General features: G+C 38.7%; 1 protein-coding gene and 1 long non-coding RNA gene across 9 annotated transcripts in view; one reads left to right on the top strand and one right to left on the bottom strand.

The window, feature by feature from the left end:
- The window catches only part of shisal1b (shisa like 1b), a 107,472-nt gene that overhangs the window by 51,767 nt on the left and 32,003 nt on the right, over positions 1–23,702 (bottom strand). For all 5 annotated transcript variants that reach the window (XM_067590303.1, XM_067590307.1, XM_067590308.1 and 2 more), the window contains one exon: positions 12,221–12,322. The gene's annotated coding sequence lies outside the window, so the exon portion shown is untranslated. The remainder of the gene's footprint in view (positions 1–12,220; positions 12,323–23,702) is intronic.
- LOC137183331 (uncharacterized) overlaps positions 1–23,702 on the top strand; it is a 108,544-nt gene that overhangs the window by 56,587 nt on the left and 28,255 nt on the right. The gene's annotated exons all lie outside the window — the stretch shown is intronic.

Below are 23,702 nucleotides of genomic sequence, written 5' to 3'. Positions count from 1 at the left end.
ACTGCCAAATGAGGGGGTTTAAAAAAAAGACATATAAAGTACTAAAAAGTACATAGTGTCTAAAAGAAAAACGCTACCCAAACTTAGACAACCTAAAGGACTGTGTCCTCAAAATGACCATGTTTATAGGCAAAGACTCCTAATTTATTAAAGGATGGCTCCTAAACCATAATGTGCCTGCCAACTGGAGGAAATCGTGTCTGTTTTTTAAATGATAAGTAAATCATTTTGGAACAAAACCCTTAAAAAAATTTTTTGTACTACAAATTCAGAAGATGAAGAGGGTAGCAGAAATGTCAGAAGACACAGGACAGCTCCATAAAATATTTACCAGCTGTCAATAGTAATATCTGCTCTTTTCATCCTCGCCTGTGTATAAACAACAAAGCCTCAGAGCACTGGCACCTATCATGATACTTCACTCTGAAGGCTCAATAGGCAAAGCAGCTGTCAGTCAAACAGATGGAGACTGATGAAACTGAAGGTCCATGTAAATTTTGTATAAGGTTTAAGGGAAAAGCTTTCAAAAATGAACAAAGCTCCTGTCACGGTCATGGTTACAGTCACCGTCACAGCAGAGATGATGTTATTGCTGTCATAAAGCGCTGGAATTACTTTTGTGTTTGTGAATAAAAATGATGCATTATTACAACAATCTTCCCCAGAGATTGTTTTTTTTTTTTTTTGTGCAAAGTTTAATTCCTCTTCACCTCAAGAGCAAGCGCGTCGTTTGTGGCGATTGATGTCTTTACTGTTGATTTGGTCCAGGAGAATTAGTGAGAAAGCAATGCAGGGATTCTCGCCCAGACCAATTCCACTTTCTGCCAGACCCACTGGCTGCAAAGGATTTCTCTTTTGTCTTTTCTTTTTAGCGTCAATAATGAAATGAAACAGTGCTTCAGGGTAGTTGGCTGTAAAAATGGCAGTGTCTGTAGTAACACTTATGAGCAGCGAATATGTAGATGAGCTGCTTTTAAGGATCTTGACAGATTTTAACTTGACAAAGTCATGTAAGGAATGTGAGTCTAAAATCAAACACAGAGAAGGGAGATAAATTAAAGAATCGGGGGCATATCAACTAAAAATGTACCATACAAGTTCAGAAACATCCCATCAACTTTTTACATCCAGTCAAGTTAAGAAAGAAAGAAAAACTTTTAAAAGCAGCTTCAGCGGTCTCTGATAAAACTAAAGATTTAAGAAAGCTGCTGTCTCTGCTGCCTCCATAGCTTTTACTGACAATCCAGTTCAATTTTATCTTTTTTTTTTTATTTCTTTTTTTGTAGTTTTAGATTAGAAATAAAGTTGTCGTCTTTTATACCAAGAAGTATTTCAAGAACTTTCTGCTTCATCTTTAAACCTGCAGTGCAGAACTTTTACATATAAATGAACGTCTGTTACATTCAAGCCCTTGTCAAATGAGTCCACACAATGCTGATTAAGCTGATTATCAATGAATGCTGATTATCACCGCCAGATAAATCTCTCTGTATTTCACAGTGTGATGGAGTTTTTAATCTGGTGTTAGGTTTGACTGCGTTGGCTGGATGAATGCAGACTTCTGCCAGCCGCGGTGGCTAACTTATCGTTAGCTCTCTGCTAACTTGAAGGGGGATAAAATAATTTAACCGTGCGGCTCTTCTAGACTTTCCAAATGTTATCGCAATGTTAATGGATCAAATTCTGAGTCATTTCACAGCGGTTGTGTGACGCTCAAAGCAATTTATCCACTGTTTTATAGCCGCAACAGTAGTGATGGAGTAGGCTACAGCGGAGCCTATGACATAAGCACGTGTCAACAGTGTTTTTGTAATACTCTCACTGCCAAAAGAAAGAGACAAAAATCCTGCGCTCCAGCTTCAAGAAATCAGATTTCTGGAGAAAACTGACAGTAACCTGGTTACTCAAGTGCATGTAAACACACTGCATGATAATACAAGTCAATGATTTGGTTGCAAGTTGCAGCTCGTCCATTTTGTTTGCAATGGTGCGAAGGTTTTATAGAAAAATTGCTGGTAAAGGTGTCCGTAATCCACTCCTGTGGAAATGCACAAGCTCTCCAGCCTGTAGCCCTCTCGTGTGCCTCAGGGCACAGGCATAGGCCAACTCTCCATGGGTCATTATGCTTCCCATTTGAGAAGTGGGAATCAAAATTTCAAGGTAAAGATGTAGGGAAACATTTGTTCTTCTCATGCAAAAGTAAAAGTTGGTTGGTTCGGTAGAAACAGTACAAAAAAAGACATTAACACAAAATGCGAGTGAGCTGAACCACAGAGGCTGTTCGTGGTGGCGTCATGTTGTTAAGTCTGTTTAGATATGAGAGCTACAGACAAATCATTGATTAAATTTCTGAGATATCACCGCTGACGATGGTTTACAGGTCCATATGATGAATTAATGATATGGATGCTATACAGAGCCGCATAGCTGTATGTAATGGTTGCACATGATTACTGTTCTGGCTGTTAGAGGAACTTGACTTGTTGAGTCTGGTGGAGCAGGCGGTGATTGATAAGAAAACAGCTGGTTAAAGGCGTGTATTCATCAGTTTATGTTAATTGTAGGAGTGGAAATGAGGCGTGTGCATGTGCGCCTAGCCAAGATGATGAGATTTATAAAACAGAACCATGCGTTTACAAATCTGGTGAAAAGAATGTGTATGGATATTTCTGACTTTATGCGTACAGCTTTAGTCATGAATTTATGCAGAATTTTATGCATCAGGCCCCAGGAAGTCTGACTCCTCATGTCTCAGACACTGATTCACAACCCTCTGACTTGTTGATCCAGTGTGCTTTCTGGGAGGAAAGATGGACCTAACACGTGATGAAATGACCTCCTTTATCATATTTTGACAACAGAAATGCATTCCGGAGCAAACACAAAGCAAGAAGTGTCAAATTAACTGTCAGTGGCAGCGATAAGAATCTGATGATGCTCATTTATGTCTTGTTTAGAGTAATGAAAATAGTTTCTGCCTTGATAGTCTGCTTTTCTGTTCAGTAAAACATGTTCAAGAGTATGCAGGTCTAAGACACGAACTGACCTCCTGACCTGAACATTTTTGTCCACTACCAAGAAATCCAATTAGTCTTTGCCAACCTTGAAACAACTCATCTCCAGCTTGTGTTTATTTGCTCTAAGCCTCGGTGCTTTTCAGATTTTCCAGACAGACTTCAGTATGTATTAAAAAAATGACATTATTATGTAACTATTCTATTCCCCACTTTCTGTCAACCAAAACTTTGAAAATTGTCCTCAAGTTTGTTTGATCTGAGTAATTTCTCTTTCTCTGAAGAAATCATGTATTGTGTTTTTTTTTGGGGTCTTTTCAACATGGTTTCACAGTTTGAAGTTATGGCCCGTCAGCAACACCTTGCCAGTTTTCTGGATGCCTACTTTTCACAGTTTATAATTGCTTATGGAGGAACAAATGGTTTGTAGAAATCAATACAATCAAGCCTCTCTCACAGAAGCTCTGATGTGAGAGAGCTGTGATTCAGCTACAGCAAAAATCAAACAAGTGATAGAGTGTTAAAAATTAGAAAAGATCAGCTTGTAAAAAAAAAACCTCATTATCTGGATAAGGCTCACGATAATCTATGTTCTCATTGTTAACAAATCTACAAAAATACAAAAACCAACACTGAACTGATCCTACTCACAAATATTGCCTGTGTATCTAAAGCCATAAAGCTGATTCCTCTGGGTCATGGACCTTCATTGTTGTCTGAAAACTATTAAAAACACACCAATGAGCCAGACTGTTGCACTGGTTGACATATTGACAACAACATTATATATTTGTGACCTGTTTTTATTTGTAAGGGACGATGAATAGTACTTAACAGAAATGTTACCATCTGATGTGCTGTACCAGAGTACACTTAATACAATTTACACTCAGTAGCACATCACACACACCCACAATGTCAACTACAAATGACAAATGAAGAAACCAATGAATGCATTGTTGTTGTTGTTGATGGGATTTGTTGTCAATAAGAAAAACATAGAATAACACAACACGTAATTCTTTTAAACCAAACAAACATTCATGTCTACAGGTACGTATGTATGAAAAATTTATATGCATAGTCAGTCACAAATTTTAAACTGAACAATAATTGATGACTATGCATAAACTACCACTGACATAAATTCTGAGACTACAAAAAACCTTTTGCAAACCAACTTGCAAATTATTGATATAAACCTAAAAGCTATTTAAACATGATAAATCATGTAAAAATCCATGGTGACATAACTTAAAAAGTGTTTAATTATACACTTTCATCTGCACTCCAGTTCACAGTGAAGGTTTTGTATTCTTAGAGCCCCATTTTGAGTCTTCCTTTGATTCTCCATAAATGTAACAGCTGCCTTTCACCGAAATGGAGAAGAGCAGTTGAGATGGTGTTCAGTTCGCTGACACAAACATTAATGTCCGTTGAGGCTTTAAAGGAAGTCCTCGACGAAGGGCTCACAAAGACTGTGAGCACCTCAAGGAACTATTTATATTATGTTTACACTGGAGGCTTTTAGAGACATACTTATACAGAGCAACTTCAAATGAATCAGTATGTAATAGCTCAGGGACACAGCTACACAATGCACAGTTGCTGTGGGGACCAAAACTTCCTCTGTAACTACAACACTGCTACTGCACTGCAGTGCTTCCTGGACAAATTTATGGATAACAGTAACTTGTAAAATACAACACTGTCACCAGCCTCCTTACCTTCTAAACCCCTAAATCCCCTAAACCATTACCCTCTGTTTGAACACTCAAAATAGGTAGTGTATGGAATCTACACTAATATGAAAGATATTTTTACAAATATTGCCATAAATCGATCAATTTTTTATGTCTGTTGACTTGTCGTTTAATCATAATAACTCACTAAATATTTTATCAAAATGAACTAAACACATTTATGGCACAAGTAAGATGCATTCTGAAAAACAGAACAAGAAAAAGGAGACATCTGTGGTTCTGTCTCTACGGTTCTTGTCTCTAAAAGTGTTGTTGATTAGAGAAGGAATAATGATCAGCACTTTAATTGTCAGTCAGCATAAGAGCCTTTTGATGTGATTGCATATGGTCGTTAGACAGCTATTCAGTCGCATTCAAGAGCCCCCTTGTGTGTATTTGTGACTGTGTGTCTGAGTGTGTCTCTAGCTGCATAAAATCATGCGACCTGGGGATGTGAATGTGAGTGCACTTTGTAGCACGCTCCTCATGACTGATGAGCTGACCTTTGACCTCAGTGTGTGTGTGTGTGTGTGTGTGTGAGATAGAGATAGTATCTGTGGGATGATGGATTGATAGCTCCTTTAAGGACAGATACTCCGATCAGTGTTCACTCGTTGGGCTCGTTGGGTCATGGATGAGCACAAGGCATTGGTTTGGATATCTGTGTGTGTGTGTGTGTGTGTGTGTAGTGTGTGTGTAGGTGTGTGTGTGGTTGTTTGTGCATGAACACACATAACAGTTATCCCCTACTGCTCACCCATGGATAATGTGCAGAATGACAACGGATCTTGCCTTAAGGAAGTATGACATCATCTACTACGGCAAGTGCGCTAGGACCAAACTCAGAGAACTCACAATTGTAAAAAGGGGCTTGACAACAATTATAACGATGGAAACAGAAAACAGTAGACTTTCCTACAATGTGTGTGTGTGTGTGTGTGTGTGTGTGTGTGTGTGTGTGACAGCATTGAAGGATCCTTCTGCCTATAGAGAGTGTAAGTTATTGTACATTCTAGTCTTTCAAAGATTCTGGTCTATTTTTAAAAAAGGAAAAATTGGATGAGAGTAGCATTAGCAAACTGTTGGAACTACTAGTTTTTGAACAGATACGACTTGTTCTGCCTCAATTAGAATTATCAGAAAATAAACTATACAGCATACATTGCTAAACTGAGAAATCCCAAAAGTAGTTTTGATAATACTACAGATGTCAAATCAGAGAATGTGCGAGTTTGCTTGGAAGAAATGTTATTTTACTACAGGGACACTTATTCTTCAGGTATAAAGGAAGTATTTTGAGCTGCAGGTACTGGAGGTGAAAATAATAGTGTGAGGTGCGTGTGTGTGTGTGGTGAAAGAGCATGAAGTATCAGAATCAGCCCCTCAATAGATTACCACTGTTTTTTGAGCTGGTGAGTGAAGCTAATCTACCCGCAACTTGCATATTTTACCAGCATTTGGCTGGTGGCTGCTGCTAATTTTGTGCCTTGCTCAGAATAATTCATAACTATTGATTGACTAGACCTTCTCTGACCTATTGATATATTTCAGGGTGGTGAGTGCATTCAACATAGGAGCGAGCTTACTTTACATGTTATCAGAGCATGTTTGTGCCCGATCTGTGTGTTGTATTGATGAGTGATGACAGTGTGTCAATATTCTGTGTTTGTGTGTGTGTGTGTGTGTCAAGTCTGCTCCAGCCTAATTGTCAATCATAAGCAGACTGATTAGAGTCACATACCATTTGCAGAGTGACTAATTGAAGGTCATCTGATAAGACCTTGGATGAATGAAATATAAGCTCATGTAATTACTGTCCAAATCACCTTTTCTAATAAAATAGAACGTGTCAAAGACATCTACAGGTAAACAAGCATGTGAACAAACCATTAAAGGACCCATTTTAGCATAATCAGTAAAACCTAATCATGTTCTTGGTCTTCTTAATGATGCTGTGAACTAACATGTAAAAATAATTATACCACTGCTCCAGAAAATATCTGTTTCTAAACAAATGCCCCTTGAAATATCACAGGAAACCTGAAACAAAGTTTTAACCACTTTTCTAATTCAGTGCATGAGACATATTAAACTGCAGGTTACTATAGCAACAATACTTCCACTTCATGCTACATTACCAGTTAATTTTTACTTGTGAAACTGACACAGTAGCTATGGTTTAAACCCACTACAATTACTCTTTTTTTAAAAACAGAGCTTCTCTTTTTGCCTGTGGTAAGCATCCGTGGTACAATTTTGGAGGAAATACTGAGATCTTTGACATATTAAGTAAAAGTAAAAATACCACAATGTAAAAAATAATCTGTTACAAGTAAAAGTTCTGCATTCAAAAATGCACTTGTGTAAAAGTACATATGTGCCATCAGCAAAATACAGTATTAAAAGTAAAAGTACTCCTGGTTCCTTTCTATATGTTATATATTATGGTGTATACATTATTGGATTATTAGTATTCATGCATTTAGGTGTCAATTTTAATGATATAGCTAGTTGAGGTTAAGTTAAATTTAACTATAGACTGTTGTGTAGTTTAATCTAGCAAGTAATTTTTTATAGGTGATCCGATGATAATTTGTTTTTAAAGTGTTAATTTGCAAAATAACTACAACAGTCAAATAAATATAGTGGTATGAAGTATGAAATAGCAGAAAATGTAAATACTCAAGTAAAGTACAAGTATCTCAAGAATGAATTTAAATAAAGTAGCTGAGTAAATGTACTTAATTACTTTCCACTACTGCCATGATACAAACTCCCTCCACTGAAGACTGTTCACTGTGTTTGAAAGCTCTGATGTGCCGCAGGCTCACAGATCTTTCGTGCCTACCAGCATTGCATTGCTGAACCAACTGTGAGACAAAAATAACTGAACCTCTGTGTGTGAGGATGCTGCACCTTATAATAAGAAGAACACTTTAGTGATATGTTGCACTAGGTCTGTAATTATGTGGAGGTGTTCTGTTGTTGTTTGTTGTCGGTCCTGTTGTCGTTGTTTTTTGTTGGTATCGTAGTTGTCTCTCTGACAATTGCTGTATGGCACACAATGAATTTCTGAAAGAACTAATATCTATCTGTCTATGTATCCATCTATTCATCCATCCATCCATCCATCCATCTGGAAAAAGGACCTGGAGTTCTTTTTTCTTGTCTTTTTCTTTCCTAAGACCAGGCACAGTAGAAGCATGATAATACAAAACCTTTCCCTGGATTTTTGCCATGTTTTTGTAATATTTTTGAAATAGTTTTATGGGTTATAAATAGGTTTTATTGACTTAGGATGATTTACTCTTGCTCCAAAGTGCTGTAAATTACAGCTGTCTGTCAACTGGAAACTCGAGTTCATGCCTACAAAAAAAACATCCACTCTACTGAAGCGTCCTTGAACACAACGAACCTCTGCCAGTCCAGGGTTTCTGACTCCCAGAGGAGAGAGACAAAAAAGCAAAGGGATTTCTTTTCAGAGGATCAATACACTATCACATAAAAGCATTACTTACCACAGGAGAGAGAGAAAAAACTTACTGAGGACTTCAACTGACATGCTACATTTGTTCTGCCAGCTCATTCCTGGATTACTTTAAAGTGGTAGTCGGCCTAACATCATGCAGTAAAAAGAAGCAGACTCCTCTCATATATAAACCTTTGTTATGCCATCCAGTGCTCGGGTTTGGCTGCACATGACAAAGCTGTCAAATCATCCAAGAAAGAATCAGCAACCCGAATATCATTTGTGCAACCAACAATATAATTTTAATAACTCACGGGAAAGAACAGGGAACACTGAGTACAGGAAAAAAGCAATCAAATAGTGTTATGTAGAATTATCATTGTGTATTCTTATCAACAAGGAGTTACTACGAAAAGTAGATATGCAATAAATACATTCTATGTATGTAGAGCAGATTACAACTACGAAGACTTTTTATTTAAAGCTCGCAGCGTAATAATGTGATGTTGCGTGAAAAGAGTGTGCAATTAAGAATCCAGCTTCCCCGAAACCCCGAGACAGATGGGTGAGAGATCTATTAGTGGTTTAGATCTCATCGCTCCCAGCAGACCCGCAATACATCTTTTACAGAGAAATGTCGTGAACGGAGACATGATATAAGCCCTGCGTAAATTCTCTGTAAATATCAATCATCTTTTTCCTCCCTCCTTGTGCTGTGACAATATTTGAATTATCGACATTTATATGAACACGGTAGAGCTCAGGGGTCCTCAACCTCGGTACTGAATCACCCGCGGGGCATCGAGAGATTACTCTACAGGGTGGAGAAGGTGATAAACGAAAATCTAATTTGCAAATATATTACCCTGTTCATTATATACATGATATATGCTTTGTGAAATGATGCAGTGAAATTATGACATTTCCCACCAAGTGTCCTCAAGCGAGACAAGAATTATGTTTTTATGTCACAAGTTGCCAAAATCTGGCTTTTAAAGGTGCCTGTTTGACTTCTCTCTTTGTTGTAATATCAATCTATAGATACTGATTGCTGCTACAGTGATCTTTTTCTTAAAGCCCTGTGTGCTTTTTATGCTGCTTGAAATATTTCCCCTTCCATCCTGCATTGGGAGTTGTGTGTTAGTTTCTCTGGGATCTGAAAAATAGTGCAATTCTAATCATAGCAATGTATTCACACTCAAGCTTCTGCTGAGCGAACAGTGACACTGTTTTTTGGGATCGCCTTGAGGAAAGGCGAAATTAGCTTTGATCGTATACGCACGCGCTCACACACACACACACACAGCAGACATATTGTGCCTTGTCTTTCATCTTTTCTCACTGTTTGATTCCATCTGTCAATTCTTTAGACTTAATGCACCTCAGGGTCTGTGTTTTGTCTTGGTGTGTGTGTGTGTGTGTGTGTGTCTTTCAGTGTGTGTGTGTGTGTGTGTGTGTGTGTGTAAGAATTTGCGTATGAGACTGATGGGAGGAAGAGGAGAGAGACAGACTCTCTTGCCCTCTCTAAGGCTTTGGCAGAAGCAGACAAGGTGATTTGAATTTGATTTGTCATGAATCACAAAACATTAACTCAACATGACAGAAGACAGACACTACACACGGGCTCTGACCAAACACTTGGAAGACTTGAGCATGCAGAGTAGTAACCGCTAAATGCTGACAATGCTCAATGCTTTTCAGCTTCTTATTTACTTTTGGTTCAATTTTTTTAGAAAATGCAAGATGTTAAAATTTAATTTTACAGTATAGCGATCAATTGAAACATCGACGCACAACATCAACACTCTGGGGACACAGTTTCTTCTTAAATCAGATTTGTTAAGTTGTGTGTACGCATGTCTCTGTTTTATAAACCTAAATCATTGTGAAACTGAGCTCACGTGCATGAGCCTAATTTCCACTCCCACAGTTACCCGTAAATGTAGATACTTCTGCCTGCTGCACCTCTTGTCAGATCTGTCGATTAAAAGAACGGCAAAGAAGAAGCGCAACCTCCTTAAAAAGAATTAATAATGCCTGAACACACAACCATTACGCATGGCTATTTATAGCTCCCATATCATCAGTTAATCAGGCGTAGCCTACCTGTAAACCATCATCAGCGGTGATATCCCAATCAACATCGGAAAGGTAACCAGCGATTTAGTTTATAGCACTTATATTGAAACAGCATTTATAAAGTGATTAGCAATAAAGCATGAATTACAGAAGTAATGAATCAAAATTATGTTTATAATTGTGGCTTTGATGGGTATTTTACAGATCAGTGACGACTGCAAAACAAACAAAAAATGACAGTCAGTGAAATTGGCTCACAGACTTAACAAACTATTTCTTATCATTAGATTATTAATTTTTTTCTCCACCTTATCATCACACCTTTGGATCACTTTAGAGAACCGTGCATATTCTATCTTTTTACATCTCAGTTTTATGTATGGAAAAGTGATGCATGGTGTCTGTGTGCATGCATCATTTATACAACTATTTTTTAATTATACAGTATGTAGGATTTCTGTTTTTCTGGTGTTACTAGATTTATGGAGGTTTTACACTCACACAGTGTAAAACTATAGGTTTATGGGTAATTTACATATTGCTACCTCCTTGTGAGTGAAAGCACTAAACATCTTGATTATGTTTTCAAGCTCACTGAATCTCAAAGTAAAATGACAACATATGCTGATCAGTAGACTGTAGGAGGATTTGGCAACAGCCAAGCCAAATGTCTTATGTATTGGAAGGTAAACACACACCTACGCACACATGCACAGATGCACCTGAATGGTGGAAGAAAAAAACAAAAAACAAGTGCAATTTGAATGCACACTGAAGGCCCATGACAGATGAGTATTGACAACATGCAGGCAGGGCACAAAATTAGTATCAGCCACAAGCCAAATGCTGGTAAAATATGCAAGTGGTTGGTAGATTTGCTTCACTCAACAGCCAAAAAAAACCCAATGGTAATCTATTGAGTGGCTGGTAAAATTTGAACATTCACTAGCCCTTTAACCAGTGGACAAAAAAGTTAATTTTGAACCCTGCATGCAGGGATTACCATTTGGCTACGACAGGCAGCTGCCATATGCTTCACAGAACACAAGCAGCCAAGTGGAGATTAACAAATAGAAAGTTATTTCATTTAAAAGCATTTTAATTACTGAAAAACACCTCTTTTGTTGCAATGAATTGTTCAGTCTTAAGTGCTCTCCATTAGGCTCATTGAGGTGGGCGACATCACTGGTACCATATGGTGCACGAGCCTACACTGGTGTAATTTTCTCTAAACCATCCCTCCAATTATCATTAAAGAATTTTCTGAGGAATCCAGCACATTAAGAGAACCTCACTGAAAACATGCTGCATGATTTATGATTAATGGCAGAATGAAATCCAGTGATATCCACAAAAATAAACGGCAGCTGCAAATTGGATGAATGGAATTTAACATTTGCTCTGACATGGATCATGAGATATTCATGAGAAGAGTTTTTTTAAAGAACAGTGTGCGTCATTTAGTGGCATCTAGCACTGAGGTTGTGGACTGCATCCAACTGAATATCCCTCCTCCTTCCCCTCTCCTTCCAAGCGGGGGGGCCACGAAACACGCAAAATGCTCTCTTTAGAGCCAGAGTTTGGTTTGTCCATTCTAGGCTACTGTAGAAACATGGCGGTGCAAATTGGCACCTATGTAAATATAGAGGGCTCAATCTAAAGTAACAAAAACACAATGATTCTTATTTTCAAGTGATTATACACTAATGAAAACATACTTATGAATTTATATTCTAGTCTGTTCCACTAGAAGCCACTAAATTCTACCCGCTGCACCTTTAAATGTTGTAAGACCTGTATTTTATTTTTATCAAACCTGCAGTGTCTGAATTTTAACCATTATTAAATTTGTAGAGTGTATTTTTTACATAGATTGGCCTTGTGGCTTTACCACACAAGATGAGGACTGAGCTTACCTCTGTGCACTGTGCTGGCTCTGCAATAAAACTCCACAGTAGGAGCTGGACTCTTTCCATTGTGAGATGTGCCAGGGTCAGTACCTGTATGTAAATCTCATCCTATAAAGAAAAACAGACACAACCGAAAGTTACCTGAAAGTTGCTATAATTGATATTTTCAGAATAACAATGGATCAAATGACTAAATTTAATGCAAAGGCGTCACTCTGCAGTTCTCCTCAGCTCAACAGAGCATTTCAGCCTCTTTCAGCTCATTGTTTTGGTTTTCTAGACTGCTACTTTATTCTTTTGGTTCACTCTCACCACTCTTATTGTATCGTTTTTGGCCACAGCAAGCTGCTGTTTTCAGCAAAAAAATAAAGCTCTAAAAACCCACTACCTTCCCAGCACCAAATAACAGGCAGACAAAGTTAGCGACTAGCTTGTGAATATAGCAGAAACCAAAAACAGAGCTAAAAGAAGAGTTAATATTGGACTAAAATTCATCAAGAGGCCAGAAACACGACTTCAAATGAATGCTCCTGTTGCTGCTTGTCCACTGAATGTGTAAATATGTAACTTAAAAAGTGATAATATGTCAGTGTTGTGTTAACAGCTTTTTTCTGCTTCCCCCAAGTGGCAGAAAAATAAGTTATAGCAGATTTGATATACGGAAATGACAGATTAAGAATGATACTTGGTATTCAGTACGGCTCCATGCTCGTCTTCAAGCACTGGGCAACAAATCAAGTCCAAGTACGGCACTGATGGCACAAACATCGATCGAACAATTACTGGCTTAACGTTTCCTTCTTCTGAAACATATGCAGTAACTCACTGAATGTCTTACCAGGCTGGTGATGCAGAACTGCATCTGTAGACATCCAACACTTAACAGAAAATTGACACACTTAAGCTGTATTCTATCAACATTTTACCACTTTAAAGTAATGCTTCTCATCATTTTGCAATGATTAAAAGCTCTGTGTTCGTCTCTCTCTGTTTTGTCTCCTTTAATACTGAATTTCAATTTCACACAACCTCAATTAGCCTTTATCTGTATAAGTGACCCATGGTGGTTGGTTAATAGAGTCACTATACACATTCTACATGTAGAGAAAGGGAGAGAGGAACAAGTAAAGCCTGCATGTAATACTTGTCAGTCTCCACTGTCCCGTGTGTGCTGCATGTATCAATGTTTACTTCCTCAATCTGCATGTTTGGATGCTTGATTATTATGTAACATACCACAAACAGAATGCAATTAGCTGTATTGGTGTGGATAGTTTCTTTGATGTTAAGTGAAATGTTTGAAGAAGAAGGGGAGACGCTCACCAGCAAAGCCTGGTTGCCATGGCAGAGCTGACGCAAAAACAGGACCATCCGCACTCTCTCCACACATGCACACACACGCACAGTTGTTGGCTATTTTAAGCTCTACAAGACTGTAATTTGAGTGCTCTATTTTTGACCATTGTAACTGGGTGTGCAGATGGGGAAAAAAGAGAGAGGGATCAGAGGCTGACAGGGGTGGAGGTTGGGGGTTGGGGTGAGATACTAGCAGGTGAGCGTAATACGGGAACACAGCCCAAAGTGCCAGCAGGCAGGGTCAGGGTAGCCACTTGTTATCCAGTCCACCTTTGCCCCTCTAACACTTTCATCTGCTTTCACAGAGAGAGCCCCCATGTAGACAGACATCCACTTGGACTGCCTGTCGAATTGCACTGTAAACTTGAGAGGTATTTTCACAGCACGAGGGAACAGTTTTGTCTCCTTTGTGCTTCTAAAGGAAATAACTTAAATTGATGTGCTTGTTTTGCAATGACGTATTCTTGACGATTGCAAAAAAAAAAAAAAAAAGGTTCACAACACAATCCCCGTTGGTATTTACGTGTCTAATATGTTACTGAACACAGCAGGGGACCTTGTGCCTGTGTGTGACACCAATAAACAGAGGCTTTCGTGACTCATGCAAGCATACTATATTGCATTCATACGTTGTACCCGTAATGACAGGAGAGTAGCAGCACTGGACAAATGCCACTTTGGATTCCTGGCGAGATGAGTGGGTGGAAGTCAGATCTATTCTAGGACCTGGACGGGTTTGCTTTTCAGACATCAATTAGTCTGAAAATAGCAGTAAGTCAGGGAGATTGCCAGGATGAATCAGAGAGGAGGCAGACACCTGCGCCAGGCTGTTTATAATGGAAGATCTCAGGCAGCTGTCATGCACATCTGGGTAAAGTCACAGAAACTTACACGTGACTTGATCAGAAACCCTGGATGAACCAGTGGGCATCTTATGTTTTTTTTTTTCTTCAACTCTCTATCATTATTATTTGTCCTCCTTCACTAGCTATTATTAATATTATTACTGCGGATTATTCATGGAACAGAAGTAATTAAGATAAATTAAGTGATATTATTATACTGCCGACAGGGTAAATCAACATGTTTAAAACAGATAAAATGATAATCTGTTTGTGGAATGCTAAAGTGATTATGTTTAGGTGTTAGGTGATTGCTGTAGGTGTAGGTAGGATGTGGTCAGGGTTAGTTATAAGAATCTGGAACAGTCTACAACTGGTCAAAATCAACAACAATTTCAAAACAGGACTGGTCCATGTGGGACTTTACATCAAACCTGATCACCTGCTATTTTCCTGCATCCATTTGTTTACACAGGAAGTTTGGATACAGAATAGGCAGTGTGGAGGAATAAAATTAAGCCATATACTCAGGGCACAAAATTAGCACCAGCCACCAGCCAAATGCTGGTACAATATGCTAGTGGCTGGTATACTTGCTTCACTGACCAGCCAAAAAAAACAACAGTTATCTATTAACATTTACTAGCCATTTGGCTGGTGGACAAAAAGTTCATTTTGCACCCTGCATATACTGTAGGACATTTCATTATATTTTGTAATGGCTAAAGCAATAGCTCTCGCTGCCATGTTTCTAATCACTCATGGCTGTGCTCCAGGAGAGATTAGCAACTAATCATAAAGTCTTCCAGCAGACAGCCTGGTTTAATTTGTAGTCAGTGGGAGCAGGATTCAGGTTTGGTGTGGGCACACTGCTACTACTCCCATCCAACACCATGATCCTGTTGCTTCCAAACACACACTACATATAGTATTCCTCTGATTTTCTGCTAAAATTGTGATTTCTAAGTGTAAGAAAAGATGTCTAATAAATTGTACTGTCACTGTAGTTATACCTGCACTTGGAACAGATCTGTTGAAGCTGTCATGACAACATGCAGTCTTTATTATCTGCACTAAAAATCTAAAGTAGGCGACATGGCAGCTTACAAAAATGTTTTTTAATGATTTGAAGTGGAATTGGTCAAAAATTATAGCACTGGCAAATACAGAAATGTCACTTCCCTGAAAGAAAGTCGAGATTACCTCATCAATTGACATCCTACTTTCAGTATTCTGTGTAGGTAGACTGTGACAATATGAGCTCCTCAGTTCCATTCAAATATTTTAACAACACTACACAGGATAACAAGGGTCTGTGTGTGTGCCAAAGGCAATTGAGACCACTCTGTGGATCAAACTGCAATTCATCATTAGTTTGCAAATGGTTGCCCTTCAGAAAGAGGAAGAAAAGGAAGGAGAGAGCAAAAGAAGGAAAGGTTTAGTGGGAGTTCAAAGGCAACAGGAAATGTGAACCATCTGTGCAAGCCCTAATTTCTTGGTTGTAAAAAACATTTTTGTATATTTTTATTTCTAATAACCGGGCAGTGTGCCTTGTGGCTGTTTTCAGGCACAGACTTCAGAGTCTATTGGCAAACAAACAGTGAGGCAATTAGTCAATGGTTAAGCATACAATGTACAACAGTTATACCACTCTGAAATGCATCTGTTTCACGGGGGTCATACTTGGTTTACAGTTTCTAGACATTCCTGGCCATAAAAAAAAAACAAAAAAAAAAAACGTGCCAGCCGTTCTGCATTTTCAAACACAAGTGGCAGTTAGTATTGTAAGAAGAGAGTTGCTCTTCATAAAAGTGACAGAGATTCCTTCCATTGTTTCCGTTATATCTCTGAGAGTTCTTATGATAAAAACTGCTCTGTGTCTTATTTCTCTCTGTCAGAAATCCCAGCATGTTTCCATGGCAACCACACTGCCATTAGCCAGCTGTCCAAAGTGAGATAACATAGCAAGCAAAGTTGAGAGGGAGTTCTATACATTCCCATTGTGATACCATAGATTAGGGAAAGCTGTTGTGTCGGTACTGGTGGAGGTGTTTGTTTACCCGGCTCACATCACGTTGGTCTCAATGCACCTTCAATACACCTCGCTCCTCACCGCTTCATGTTAGGTGATTTTATCAGGACAAGCTTTCTGAACAAAGTCAGGTTAGATTTATAACTGGTGTATTTTACAGAACAGCTTTGTTAAAAAGGTGCAATTTAGTGAACTAGAGTAATATATTTCCCTTTGCTCATGCAGTTGTGTGTGTAGTCACACAGTATATTCAAAATTTGATGCATTACAACACTTATAATTCATTAGTACTCCTTAGCATAATTGTTCCCAGGAGTTTCCCATGTATTTAACACCCTGACAAAGTACGACTGCATTGTGCCAGTGCATGCCCTATGGCATGAATGCATCAGTTAGGCCACCATCTGGCAGCTTGTGCAATATTTGTCCTGCTGCGCTCTGCAAGTGCTCCCGCTGAAATGGCAGCATTGGTAATGCAGAAACAGCTTGTCTGAGACATACAAGCCTTATTTACATGCCTGTCCCTGAAGGCAGAAACAGACTGCCAGGCTCTGTCTAAAATCTATAATTTTGCATGAAGGAGTTAAGATAGCACATGTATTTCTATACACAGTCTCAGCACAGGTCATTGGTCATGTATGAATGTACAGAAATAAACAGATACATATGTGAAGTATAGCATATAATTGTGCAGAAAGGCCAATAAGAAAAAAAAAGTGCATCCCTCCTCTCTAACCCTCCCAGTGTCTAATAAGTTACCATGACAACCAGAGAGTGGAGAGGATTGCCCTTGTTGAGCTTGAGCTTCCTTTTGTTGGAAAGGTTTCCCTATTTCTCCTGTGGTCTGCCATAATCACCTCATGATAATCACACATAATCTTTATGGAAAGAGTATATCCCGCATGAGAATGTATAATGGATCAAGCAGAGAAGACGACTGAAAGATATTATGCCAAGATCACTTTAAAAATCATCCACACTGACTCAGCATTCATTCTTGCATTTGAAAAACTGCTGTCACATCAGAAAAGCCAGGTAGTTTTTTTTTTTGATGAAATTGCTTTTTTCAGTGACTGTGTTCTTAAAAACAAAATAAATGCAGACATGTCCATTTCTTATTCTAATAAATACAACAGCTGTACTTTTTTTTGCAATTTCTAACCCTGTTTTTGTGGATTGGCGTGCCATGTAGCGAAACTAATGTGAAAACACATCATAGTCCTGTCACGTTGGAAAACTAAACATCTAAATAAAAAGAACAGAACAGAAAAGAAATCCATAACTATCTGTGGCAGCAGTAAGGAAACACTCATTGGACCATTCATAGCATTCCCGTAATCAACACTCCTGCACCTGTTGAGGAGGATTAGAATTTGAGCCCACTTTCACGTCTTTAATCCCCCTTTAATATGCACTTCATGTAATAATGAGCTGCTTGACTTCTCTGATAGCACAGCTTGAATCTGATTCAAAGCCACCCCATGGTTTGGAAAGCTCCTTCTCTGCCTCAGCAACAAAACTTTGTTCTGCTATTTTGTACATGACCCCCCACCACCACCACAAACACCACCCCTCCACCTCCTCTCTGTCTTTCACTGCCTGCCAAAGGAGCAAACATTTCACACGGCGAATCAGCTACTCATCTTCTGGCGCTCTAATCTGAGTCGGCTCCGACTGACTACTGAGGGGGCACAGGTTATCATTAACCACACACATGCTCTACAGCGAAAAAAAACAAATGAAGGAGGCCACAACATCTTTCTGTTTGTTTCCAAATCACTAGCGGCACAAATTGCAGAAACCTTTATTAGGATTTAATGTGTACTTGGTAGAGAATTGATAAGATGGGAGAAAATGTGGGTTATTTGAAGTTCACCAATCCTATGAGCAGAGGGACACGTTAGGAGGAGTGTAACAGGACACAAAATCCACAATTTGGTGCACACATTCATTCTGTGGTCACTTCCCAGAGTTTCTAAGAGAACATGTCAGTTTATCTGACAAATAAAGGGCAGCAGAATCACACCACAGATTCCCCACCCTTAAAACATTTGTCCAATCGTTAAGTTCAAGCTCAGAAGCATAAAGAAAAGAAATAAATGCAGACCAAAAGACAGATCATATTCATTGAATAGTCATCAAAGTCATTAAAGCTGTGATTTTGGATGCACATTTTAGCTCATTGTCATATTTGGTAATGATTATAGTTTTGGGTTGCTGTTAATGTTGGATGGTTTGCAATCCTACATTTCTTTTTCTTTTTTTTTCATTAACAGAGAAATTTAACCCCATAGAAGCAGCACATTCAAGGATAACTGGAGAAGCTGAAATATTTACATTTTCTCTCACTCTCTCAGTGAATACCAAGACCACCTTATCTGCCTTCATTATGGTAGTCTTTGTTTAATTATGAACCACTGATTAAAATTCCACTCATCTTGTGCTGCCTGCATCGCAATACTGAAGCACACAAGTACACGAAAGCGCGCGCACACACACACACACACACACACACACACACATATTGATTCCTAGTTTCAGCAAGGAGATGAAAGATTGTGGCCACAGGAGAGCAGAGAAATTCATCAAGGTGAGCTTATGATAAATGAGAGTGACAAATATTGTGACATAAATGTTAAAGGTCATGTGTGACACACAGTGCACCTCTCCAACTAGGAGAGTGAGCCATGTCATTATCTCCTCCACCAGCTCAGTGGAGGGACCAGCAGGGCAACAGCCAGCTAAATGTCACATCTGCTGTGCCAACGCATGCCGACAAAGCGCGCCGACAGCGCCGCGGTGGGGCAGGCTGCCACTGCTTCGCCAGTCCATTATAGAGTACCCATCTCAGGACTGGCACACAAAAGCTACTGTCATATTGTCATCTGAGGGGATCTCAGCAGACAATGAGCTCCACCACCATTGCTTGGACGAGAGAGTCCAAGTGTGTCTGGAAAGATAACGTAGTGTAACCTGGACCTTTTCTCAGCAAACAGAGAGCCTGCTGAGCTTCTCTCCCTCTCTCTGTCTCTTTCTTTTAAAATGCTATATACCCCTCAGAGTCTTGTGAAAGGACTCCTCATCCATTTTACTGTAGTTTTCAGAAAGCAAGGAGCGCTATTATAAACCAGCACAGAAGAATGAGAAACATGCTAGCTGCTACCTTATGTTGAATTACAGATCTCAAACTGTGGGTTAAAATATGCACATTTCTTTTATTTGTGGGAGATTGATGGGAGATTGCTGCTGATGTCTAAAGGCTGTTTGTTGCATGATAAATGTGTTTTCCACACATATTTGTATCTGTATAACTGGCATCATACAACACATCTATTTTTTCAGAATTACAGGGTGAAGACTTGAAAGCCATTGGGGGGGTAGAGGAGAAGAAAGAAGGTGACAGTTATTGAGGGATTATGCGTCATCATTGACATTTGCATAACATTTTTATCGAGCTGTATTCATTATCTGGTGAATTACTCCCTTTTTAGCACCTAATCAGCCCGCCACGGATTAGCTTCAGCTCATGTAAAATTTTAGCTTCTACGGTAGCAGGGCATGGAAAGCCACTCCGACCAGTGAATATGCCACAGGCATGTAAATAAATGACACTTGGGATAGCTTGAATATTATGCAGGAGTATAATTAAGCATAATAAGCAATTATATAGATATTCTGTTACAAATTGAGGGTGCAGGGATAAAAAACATTTCACATAATGTCAAAGCTTTGCTATCTTTCAGCCTATTTGGTATTCTTTCCGTTTCATGTTACCCAGACAAGTTGCACTGTGACTGACCTTTAACTGTTGAGAGAATTAAGTTATCCACCAGGCATATTTATATGGAGAACAGCACATTATTAATATGTTAATACCTGCCAATGCTTCCATGCTTCACATTTAAGAAAGGAATGACTTGACCTTTGGTGAGAACCAGCCAACAAAGTCAAACTGGCCTAATTTAATAAAGTCATTTAATGCCAATTGCCCTTTGCTTCAGAGGAGCACCAAAAGCACGGAGTAGTACACTAATGTGTAAACTGGTGGTGTGAAAAACAACTTGGAATGACCAATAATACTGCTCTGATACAGAAGTATGACAAATATGAAACTGTCTGGCCTAAATTGTCCTGTTACTATTAAATACTATTAAAGTGACAGTATTACAATGAATAGTAATTTGATTGGAATACACAAATATACAATACATGTAATATTTTGGTGAAATTTGAATCATTCGACAATGAAAATTGCTATTCATCTCTAAACTCTTAAACTGTTTCAAAGTCCCAACATGCAAATTGCCTGTAGAGAGAATAACTAAGTTGTGTTGTAATGCTGCTTCTTGGAATTTAATCATTTCATTGTGTGATGACTTAACTTTGCAATGTAGTTTGGTTTTATGGAAAGTTAACAAAGATAGCTTGCAGAAAATTGCCTGTAATTAAACATTTATAGCTGCCAATTATGGCAGGGCACTTTAAGAGTGATCCTCCAAACATAATAATATATATTTTAAATATTTTGCTTGACTTGGAAATCCATATACTGTACAGTCAATATATGATGCACATGATACAGTTAGGTTTTGGATAGCATTTTATCAAATCCGAATCCAGTAACAAATCCATTTTTCAAATTTGAATCTTTTCAAATCCCTTATCACATTTTTCGCTCAAGCTGAAATATTTTCAACTTGCGTACACGTATTCACGTCGCCCAGTGCGAATTTGCATCTACTCGCATCTTTTTTGTGCGTGGCACAAAAAATTCACTGCGTTTTTGGTCTGAACACACGATAACAAAAATAAGAAACCTGCTGCCTGAATGTTTCCTACATCTGGGTATCTGAGTATTTTGCTGATTTGGAATCAGATCTAAAATGGAAAAGCCAGCCCTAAATATCATATCTGCTGCCATGGTGCTTTAAAACAAAAAATATTTCTGAAACATACAATTTACTGATGAAAATCCCTGTAGAACTCTGCTATATACTGACACTGTTATATAAGCATGTGTATCATCTGACACATGAGGGCATGTAAATGTAAAGCATACAAACACATACCTATACAACCTATAAAAAATTGTCTAACTTAGGCTGAAACTTAACTGCCAGATCAATATGAAGTCAACAGGGATGAAGTCTTTTCAGCAGAATAAACTACAGCTGTCTTTAAACCATTAGAGTATGTCATTATTATTACCAGAGACAATACCATGTTAACACTTTGGATATAGAGGGGCACAGTTCGGCAGACAGTAATGGTGCTCGCGGGACACCACACAGGCTTCATTGATCCAAAGGCAAGACTTAATTAAGTTGAAGTTTTTCCCCCTGTGTCTCCAGACTCATGATACCCATCAATTACCTGCAGTGTGTATGGCAGGGAACAGCGACGGTGACCCGTGGTCCGTGATGATTTATATCCAGGCTTCATTGATGCTCTGGGAATTCAGTGTTTGATATTAGAGACATATGCACTGGGATTGATGAATACTATGGTAGGAGTACTGCTGTTGAACTCCCAACTGGCCATGCGACTGTATATGCAGAGGTATTGTACCTGTATGTTGCAAAGTATAGTCAATTTATCTTACAGTTTGGTAGAAATCATGAAAAAATATCTATTTGTTATAAAAGAGCAGTCATAACAAATGGCATCTTGAATATTTAACTCTAGAAAAATATAATGCTTTTAAGATTCCCTGGAATGAGCATACAATATACAGTACAGACAACTATACAGTATGGTGGACAAATGTTTTATCTAAAATAACAGCTACTTAAGAGGTTATGATTACAGAGCACTAACCTTTAGGAGGTTTACAGTTACATAATATATCATAAGAGTGTAATTTATTGGTGTAATACTTGGTAGAGCTAGATGCATGAGCATTATATAGCTATGTGTTGCGAGGATGTGTATGTGACTCATGCAGGATTAAAATGACCTTTTATACAAAGAAATTCACGGCTGTATAAGAAGTTAACTACCAATTTCCAGAGTTTCAGCATGACTCAATTCCTTTCTGCAAAGTGCTGCTCAAGTCATCATCACCTGACTGAAATCTCTCTGCTATGGCTGCATGGAAGAATAGAGGTTGATTTGGTTAAATTGCAGAGCCTAAAACTCCAGTTTGAGCTTTGTGATTTAGACATTAGCTGCACAGAAGGCCAATCTTCCTGCAAAGAGTCAATGACCGTTAATGATTTGACTGACTCAAAGGTCACCTTCCACACTCTGAGTATATTCATTCCACGAGGCGAGCTATGACTCATGCTAAGGGAGTTCAATTCAGTTGACTGAATTCAGTCAGGTAGCTATAGTAATGAGGAGTGAGGAAAATTTCATTGAATGCTACTATCACTTGATATGGGCAGCAGTGTATGAACCGGAAACCTTTAATGAAGCCTTATCCACATGCTATCACCCTATCTGTGTTTTTTTGTTTCCAAGACTCCCCTGTGAACCTGCTATGAAGCAGCAGATCTTAAATGAACTCACATTTCTGGGAACAGAAGTCTTATTGAAATACCAGTTTATAAGCGAGTTCATTGCATGTCTGCATACTACTGGAGTGAGGCGCCTTTCACACCAGCAATGGCATGAAAAGAATGGTAGTTCAGGCCACTGAGAGTTCTCTGTTTGTGTCAAAGCACATAGTTACTGACATTTGTGTTTAGCAGAGCAATAAACAGAGATAGGACTGCTGTGCCAAACTAATAGATGGTCTCAGAATTTGGTAAGGTGGCTGGCAAATGGAACTCCATCTCTTCTCACTTTTAATGATCTCCCTTGTGTGCTTTGGCAGATACAAAGTTTGAAAACCGTTCCAACGACTGGGGCGATTTCATTACACCAGTGTTTAATGTGCACACTTGTGTTGAGTTAGACCAAATATACCCAGGAGGTAAACAAGTTTTCAGCCTTTTTAATTTAATATGCTTTGACCTGGAGGGGCATTCTGTAATGTTTGACCTTCGTTGACATCTGCCAGCACCTAATGGGACCTGCATCAACATCGTCAGGACTTATTTCCTCCTACACGTCTCCAGCACAGCCTGCCTAGCCTATAATTAATATAAATAAGTCAGTTTTTCACAACAGAGACAAGTTAAGCTCCCTACAGAGACATCTAGATCTCATTTATCATGAAGCAAGAACAATATGTATTTGTTTGGAAGCTGTCTGTGTTATAGGGGAGAGGTTTTTTTTGGAGTACTTGTGTAACTGTTCAGCTGCATTGACATAA

The sequence above is a fragment of the Thunnus thynnus genome, chromosome 5, assembly GCF_963924715.1.
Source record: "Thunnus thynnus chromosome 5, fThuThy2.1, whole genome shotgun sequence".
NCBI classification, from domain to species: Eukaryota; Metazoa; Chordata; class Actinopteri; order Scombriformes; family Scombridae; genus Thunnus; species Thunnus thynnus.
The sequence above is the reverse complement of the archived record's forward strand: the minus strand, read 5'-3'. Positions and strand labels throughout refer to the sequence as shown.